Source organism: Nerophis lumbriciformis, unplaced genomic scaffold (assembly GCF_033978685.3).
Source record: "Nerophis lumbriciformis unplaced genomic scaffold, RoL_Nlum_v2.1 HiC_scaffold_51, whole genome shotgun sequence".
Lineage (NCBI taxonomy): Eukaryota > Metazoa > Chordata > Actinopteri > Syngnathiformes > Syngnathidae > Nerophis > Nerophis lumbriciformis.
Genome location: NW_027316593.1, coordinates 42,501 through 50,084, shown reverse-complemented (window position 1 = coordinate 50,084; position 7,584 = coordinate 42,501).

The following is a 7,584-nucleotide window of genomic DNA, read 5'->3' as shown; positions in this document are numbered from 1 at the left end:
GGTCTTCCCGGGGAATGAGAGGCCTTTTGTGGCCATATGTCAACAAAAGAGTGGGGAAATGGAGCCCTCCGGTGGACTCCCGCTGCAAATGCACCCCCCAAATTAAATACATTAATTCCAGGCCTTTTGGGGCCCTATATTCAGACGGTGTGGAGCCCTCCAGTGGACTCCCGCCTCCAATGCACCCCCATAATTATAGACATCACCCCCCAAATTAAACACATTATTTCCAGTTCTTTTGGGCCTCTATTTTCAGACGGTTTGGCGTATTTCCTTGACGCCGGGGAGTCCTACAGGTGTTCCCGGGGAATGAGAGGCCTTTTGTGGGCCAGAAAGAGTGGGGAACCCTTGGAGCCCCTATTTTCAGACAGTTTGGCTTATTTCGGTGACGCCGGGGCGTCCATCAGGTCTTCCCGGGGAATGAGAGGCCTTTTGTGGCCATATGTCAACAAAAGAGTGGGGAAATGGAGCCCTCCGGTGGACTCCCGCTGCAAATGCACCCCCCAAATTAAATACATTAATTCCAGGCCTTTTGGGGCCCTATATTCAGACGGTGTGTAGCCCTCCAGTGGACTCCCGCCTCCAATGCACCCCCATAATTATAGACATCACCCCCCAAATTAAACACATCATTTCCAGTTCTTTTGGGCCCCTATTTTCAGACTGTTTGGCGTATTTCCTTGACGCCGGGGAGTCCTACAGGTGTTCCCGGGGAATGAGAGGCCTTTTGTGGGCCAGAAAGAGTGGGGAACCCTTGGAGCCCCTATTTTCAGACAGTTTGGCTTATTTCGGTGACGCCGGGGCGTCCATCAGGTCTTCCCGGGGAATGAGAGGCCTTTTGTGGCCATATGTCAACAAAAGAGTGGGGGAAATGGAGCCCTCCGGTGGACTCCCGCTGCAAATGCACCCCCCAAATTAAATACATTAATTCCAGGCCTTTTGGGGCCCTATATTCAGACGGTGTGGAGCCCTCCAGTGGACTCCCGCCTCCAATGCACCCCCATAATTATAGACATCACCCCCCAAATTAAACACATTATTTCCAGTTCTTTTGGGCCCCTATTTTCAGACGGTTTGGCGTATTTCCTTGACGCCGGGGAGTCCTACAGGTGTTCCCGGGGAATGAGAGGCCTTTTGTGGGCCAGAAAGAGTGGGGAACACTTGGAGCCCCTATTTTCAGACAGTAAATCACACCCAGGTACGAGTGCCACAAGTCCCGCCGCGTCCCACCCGAGTCCGAGGTGCCCCCCACATGCCCAAAACGCACCCAGCAAAGGCGCACTGTGAGTGGGGAAGAAAAGTTGGAAAAGTGGGCAAAAGTCCGGAAAAATGACCAAAAACCACACCCAGGTTAGAGCCCCACACGTCCTGCAGTCGCACCCGAGTCCTGGGATGCCCAACATGTCCAAAAAAATCAAAAAAAGCCCAAAAAATCAAAAAAATCCCCGGGCCGTATCTTGGACGCCGGCGTACCGCGTTCGGCCCTCGTGCCGTAGTTTGGCGACCGATTGTAAAAATTTGCCGCGACCGGCTAGTTTTTTTCCTTGGAGTAAATAGAGAGTAGATCCAGCAGAAAATATGCACTATAAACAAAGAGAGGGGGTTTGGAGGGGGGCAAAAACGCCCTCTTGGAACTTTTGCAGCAGCACACATCAAACTAGCGGGGAGAAGGCATGCATAGCAAAAGGCCACGAAATGATCCAAAATCACACCCAGGTTCGAGTCCCACAAGTCCCGCCGCGTTCCACCAGGGTTCCGGGGTGCCTGACATGTCCACGACGCACCCAGCAAAGGCGCACTGTGATTGGGAAGAAAAGTTGGGAAAGTGGGCAAAAGTCCCGAATTTTATCCAAAATTATACCCAGGTTCGAGTCCCACAAGTCCCGCCGCGTTCCACCAGTGTCTCGGGGTGCCTACAATGTCCACAACGCACCCAGCAAAGGCATCACACCCAGGTTCGAGTCCCACAAGTCCCGCCGCGTTCCACCAGGGTTCCGGGGTGCCTGACATGTCCACGACGCACCCAGCAAAGGCGCACTGTGATTGGGAAGAAAAGTTGGGAAAGTGGGCAAAAGTCCCGAATTTTATCCAAAATTATACCCAGGTTCGAGTCCCACAAGTCCCGCCGCGTTCCACCAGTGTCTCGGGGTGCCTACAATGTCCACAACGCACCCAGCAAAGGCGCACTGTGATTGGGAAGAAAAGTTGGGAAAGTGGGCAAAAGTCCCGAATTTGGTCCAAAATCACACCCAGGTTCGAGTCCCACAAGTCCCGCCGCGTTCCACCAGTGTCTCGGGGTGCCTACAATGTCCACAACGCACCCAGCAAAGGCGCACTGTGATTGGGAAGAAAAGTTGGGAAAGTGGGCAAAAGTCCCGAATTTGGTCCAAAATCACACCCAGGTTCGAGTCCCACAAGTCCCGCCGCGTTCCACCAGGGTTCCGGGGTGCCTACAATGTCCACAACGCACCCAGCAAAGGCGCACTGTGATTGGGAAGAAAAGTTGGGAAAGTGGGCAAAAGTCCCGAATTTGGTCCAAAATCACACCCAGGTTCGAGTCCCACAAGTCCCGCCGCGTTCCACCAGGGTTCCGGGGTGCCTACAATGTCCACAAGGCACCCAGCAAAGGCGCACTGTGATTGGGAAGAAAAGTTGGGAAAGTGGGCAAAAGTCCCGAATTTGGTCCAAAATCACACCCAGGTTCGAGTCCCGCAAGTCCCGCCGCGTTCCACCAGGGTTCCGGGGTGCCTACAATGTCCACAACGCACCCAGCAAAGGCGCACTGTGATTGGGAAGAAAAGTTGGGAAAGTGGGCAAAAGTCCCGAATTTGGTCCAAAATCACACCCAGGTTCGAGTCCCACAAGTCCCGCCGCGTTCCACCAGTGTCTCGGGGTGCCTACAATGTCCACAACGCACCCAGCAAAGGCGCACTGTGATTGGGAAGAAAAGTTGGGAAAGTGGGCAAAAGTCCCGAATTTGGTCCAAAATCACACCCAGGTTCGAGTCCCACAAGTCCCGCCGCGTTCCACCAGGGTTCCGGGGTGCCTACAATGTCCACAACTTACCCAGCAAAGGCGCACTGTGATTGGGAAGAAAAGTTGGGAAAGTGGGCAAAAGTCCCGAATTTGGTCCAAAATCACACCCAGGTTCGAGTCCCACAAGTCCCGCCGCGTTCCACCAGTGTCTCGGGGTGCCTACAATGTCCACAACTTACCCAGCAAAGGCGCACTGTGATTGGGAAGAAAAGTTGGGAAAGTGGGCAAAAGTCCCGAATTTGGTCCAAAATCACACCCAGGTTCGAGTCCCACAAGTCCCGCCGCGTTCCACCAGGGTTCCGGGGTGCCTACAATGTCCACAACTCACCCAGCAAAGGTGCACTGTGATTGGGAAGAAAAGTTGGGAAAGTGGGCAAAAGTCCCGAATTTGGTCCAAAATCACACCCAGGTTCGAGTCCCACAAGTCCCGCCGCGTTCCACCAGGGTTCCGGGGTGCCTACAATGTCCACAACGCACCCAGCAAAGGTGCACTGTGATTGGGAAGAAAAGTTGGGAAAGTGGGCAAAAGTCCCGAATTTGGTCCAAAATCACACCCAGGTTCGAGTCCCACAAGTCCCGCCGCGTTCCACCAGGGTTCCGGGGTGCCTACAATGTCCACAACTTACCCAGCAAAGGCGCACTGTGATTGGGAAGAAAAGTTGGGAAAGTGGGCAAAAGTCCCGAATTTGGTCCAAAATCACACCCAGGTTCGAGTCCCACAAGTCCCGCCGCGTTCCACCGGGGTTCCGGGGGTGCCTGGCATGTCCACAACTTACCCAGCAAAGGTGCACTGTGATTGGGAAGAAAAGTTGGGAAAGTGGGCAAAAGTCCCGAATTTGGTCCAAAATCACACCCAGGTTCGAGTCCCACAAGTCCCGCCGCGTTCCACCAGGGTTCCGGGGTGCCTACAATGTCCACAACTTACCCAGCAAAGGCGCACTGTGATTGGGAAGAAAAGTTGGGAAAGTGGGCAAAAGTCCCGAATTTGGTCCAAAATCACACCCAGGTTCGAGTCCCACAAGTCCCGCCGCGTTCCACCAGGGTTCCGGGGTGCCTACAATGTCCACAACTTACCCAGCAAAGGCGCACTGTGATTGGGAAGAAAAGTTGGGAAAGTGGGCAAAAGTCCCGAATTTGGTCCAAAATCACACCCAGGTTCGAGTCCCACAAGTCCCGCCGCGTTCCACCAGTGTCTCGGGGTGCCTACAATGTCCACAACTTACCCAGCAAAGGCGCACTGTGATTGGGAAGAAAAGTTGGGAAAGTGGGCAAAAGTCCCGAATTTGGTCCAAAATCACACCCAGGTTCGAGTCCCACAAGTCCCGCCGCGTTCCACCAGGGTTCCGGGGTGCCTACAATGTCCACAACTCACCCAGCAAAGGTGCACTGTGATTGGGAAGAAAAGTTGGGAAAGTGGGCAAAAGTCCCGAATTTGGTCCAAAATCACACCCAGGTTCGAGTCCCACAAGTCCCGCCGCGTTCCACCAGGGTTCCGGGGTGCCTACAATGTCCACAACGCACCCAGCAAAGGTGCACTGTGATTGGGAAGAAAAGTTGGGAAAGTGGGCAAAAGTCCCGAATTTGGTCCAAAATCACACCCAGGTTCGAGTCCCACAAGTCCCGCCGCGTTCCACCAGGGTTCCGGGGTGCCTACAATGTCCACAACTTACCCAGCAAAGGCGCACTGTGATTGGGAAGAAAAGTTGGGAAAAGTGGGCAAAAGTCCCGAATTTGGTCCAAAATCACACCCAGGTTCGAGTCCCACAAGTCCCGCCGCGTTCCACCAGGGTTCCGGGGTGCCTGACATGTCCACGACGCACCCAGCAAAGGCGCACTGTGATTGGGAAGAAAAGTTGGGAAAGTGGGCAAAAGTCCCGAATTTGGTCCAAAATCACACCCAGGTTCGAGTCCCACAAGTCCCGCCGCGTTCCACCAGGGTTCCGGGGTGCCTGACATGTCCACGACGCACCCAGCAAAGGCGCACTGTGATTGGGAAGAAAAGTTGGGAAAGTGGGCAAAAGTCCCGAATTTGGTCCAAAATCACACCCAGGTTCGAGTCCCACAAGTCCCGCCGCGTTCCACCAGTGTCTCGGGGTGCCTACAATGTCCACAACGCACCCAGCAAAGGCGCACTGTGATTGGGAAGAAAAGTTGGGAAAGTGGGCAAAAGTCCCGAATTTGGTCCAAAATCACACCCAGGTTCGAGTCCCACAAGTCCCGCCGCGTTCCACCAGGGTTCCGGGGTGCCTACAATGTCCACAACGCACCCAGCAAAGGCGCACTGTGATTGGGAAGAAAAGTTGGGAAAGTGGGCAAAAGTCCCGAATTTGGTCCAAAATCACACCCAGGTTCGAGTCCCACAAGTCCCGCCGCGTTCCACCAGTGTCTCGGGGTGCCTACAATGTCCACAACGCACCCAGCAAAGGCGCACTGTGATTGGGAAGAAAAGTTGGGAAAGTGGGCAAAAGTCCCGAATTTGGTCCAAAGTCACACCCAGGTTCGAGTCCCACAAGTCCCGCCGCGTTCCACCAGGGTTCCGGGGTGCCTACAATGTCCACAACTTACCCAGCAAAGGCGCACTGTGATTGGGAAGAAAAGTTGGGAAAGTGGGCAAAAGTCCCGAATTTGATCCAAAATTATGCCCGGGTTGGAGTACCACGAGTCCGGCCGCGTTCCACCGGTGTCCCGGGGGTGCCTGGCATGTCCACAACTTACCCAGCAAAGGCGCACTGTGATTGGGAAGAAAAGTTGGGAAAGTGGGCAAAAGTCCCGAATTTGATCCAAAATTATGCCCGGGTTGGAGTACCACGAGTCCGGCCGCGTTCCACCGGTGTCCCGGGGGTGCCTGGCATGTCCACAACTTACCCAGCAAAGGCGCACTGTGATTGGGAAGAAAAGTTGGGAAAGTGGGCAAAAGTCCCGAATTTGATCCAATATTATGCCCGGGTTGGAGTACCACGAGTCCGGCCGCGTTCCACCGGTGTCCCGGGGGTGCCTGCCATGTCCACAACTTACCCAGCAAAGGCGCACTGTGATTCGGAAGAAAAGTTGGGAAAGTGGGGAAAAAAAGGACCGGGAAATATCCAAAATTATGCCCGGGTTGGAGTACCACGAGTCCGGCCGCGTTCCACCGGTGTCCCGGGGGTGCCTGGCACGTCCACAACTTACCCAGCAAAGGCGCACTGTCAGTGGGGAAGACCAAACATGTCTCGGATTTTTTCCAAGTACCTTAACGAGAGAGGCTAAAAAGCACCTGTTTTTACCTTCTCTCGTTGTTGTACTTAGAAAAAAAACGAGAAAATAAAAAATCTGGGTTTTTTTCTAAGTACCTTAACGAGAGAGGCTAAAAAAAACCATTTTTTACCTTCTCTCGTTGTTGTACTTAGAAAAAAAACGAGAAAAAAAATTTTCCCCATTCATTTCAATGGGAGTTCATTTTTTTTTTGGGATTTTTTCTAAGTACCTTAACGAGAGAGGCTTAATTTTTCACCTACTTTTTACCTTCTCTCGATTTTTCGTTTTTTACCTGGTCGACCAAAACACCTCCATCTCGTTACTATGTGCACCATGTCTGACAGGCTGAAATCACAGGGAACGCGTCCGAGTCAAAGTGAGCTATTTTCGGACACAAATATGGTGTTTTTCCCCTCTATCCTCTGGTTCTTTTTTCAAACTGATCTTCCAGCATCTGAGCGACAGGGGCTCATGCAGACACCTGTGTCCGCCCGAGGGGCGCCTTCCCGGACACATATATGGTGCTTCCCCCCTCTTTACCCCGGTCCTTTTTCAAACTGATCTTCCAGCATCTGAGCGACAGGGGCTCATGCAGACACCTGTGTCCGCCCGAGGGGCGCCTTCCCGGACACATATATGGTGCTTTCCCCCTCTTTACCCCGGTCCTTTTTCAAACTGATCTTCCAGCATCTGAGCGACAGGGGCTCATGCAGACACCTGTGTCCGCCCGAGGGGCGCCTTCCCGGACACATATATGGTGCTTTCCCCCTCTTTACCCCGGTCCTTTTTCAAACTGCTCTTCCAGCTTCTGAGCGACAGGGGCTCATGCAGACACCTGTGTCCGCCTAAGGGGCGCTATCTCGGACACATTTTCAACTTTTCCCGCATGAATGAAATCCTGGAACTGATTCCACCCAGGTACTTAGGACTTCCAGGGCTTGAGCGACAGGGGCTCTGTCCGGAGCGTGTGTCCGCCTAGGGGGCGCTGTCCCGGACACATTTTCAACTTTTCCCGCATGGATGAAATCCTGGAACTGATTCCACCCAGGTACTTAGGGCTTCCAGGGCTTGAGCGACAGGGGCTCTGTCCGGAGCGTGTGTCCGCCTAGGGGGCGCTGTCCCGGACACATTTTCAACTTTTCCCGCATGGATGAAATCCTGGAACTGATTCCACCCAGGTACTTAGGGCTTCCAGGGCTTGAGCGACAGGGGCTCTGTCCGGAGCGTGTGTCCGCCTAGGGGGCGCTGTCTCGGACACATTTTCAACTTTTCCCGCATGGATGAAATCCTGGAACTGATTCCACCCAGGTACTT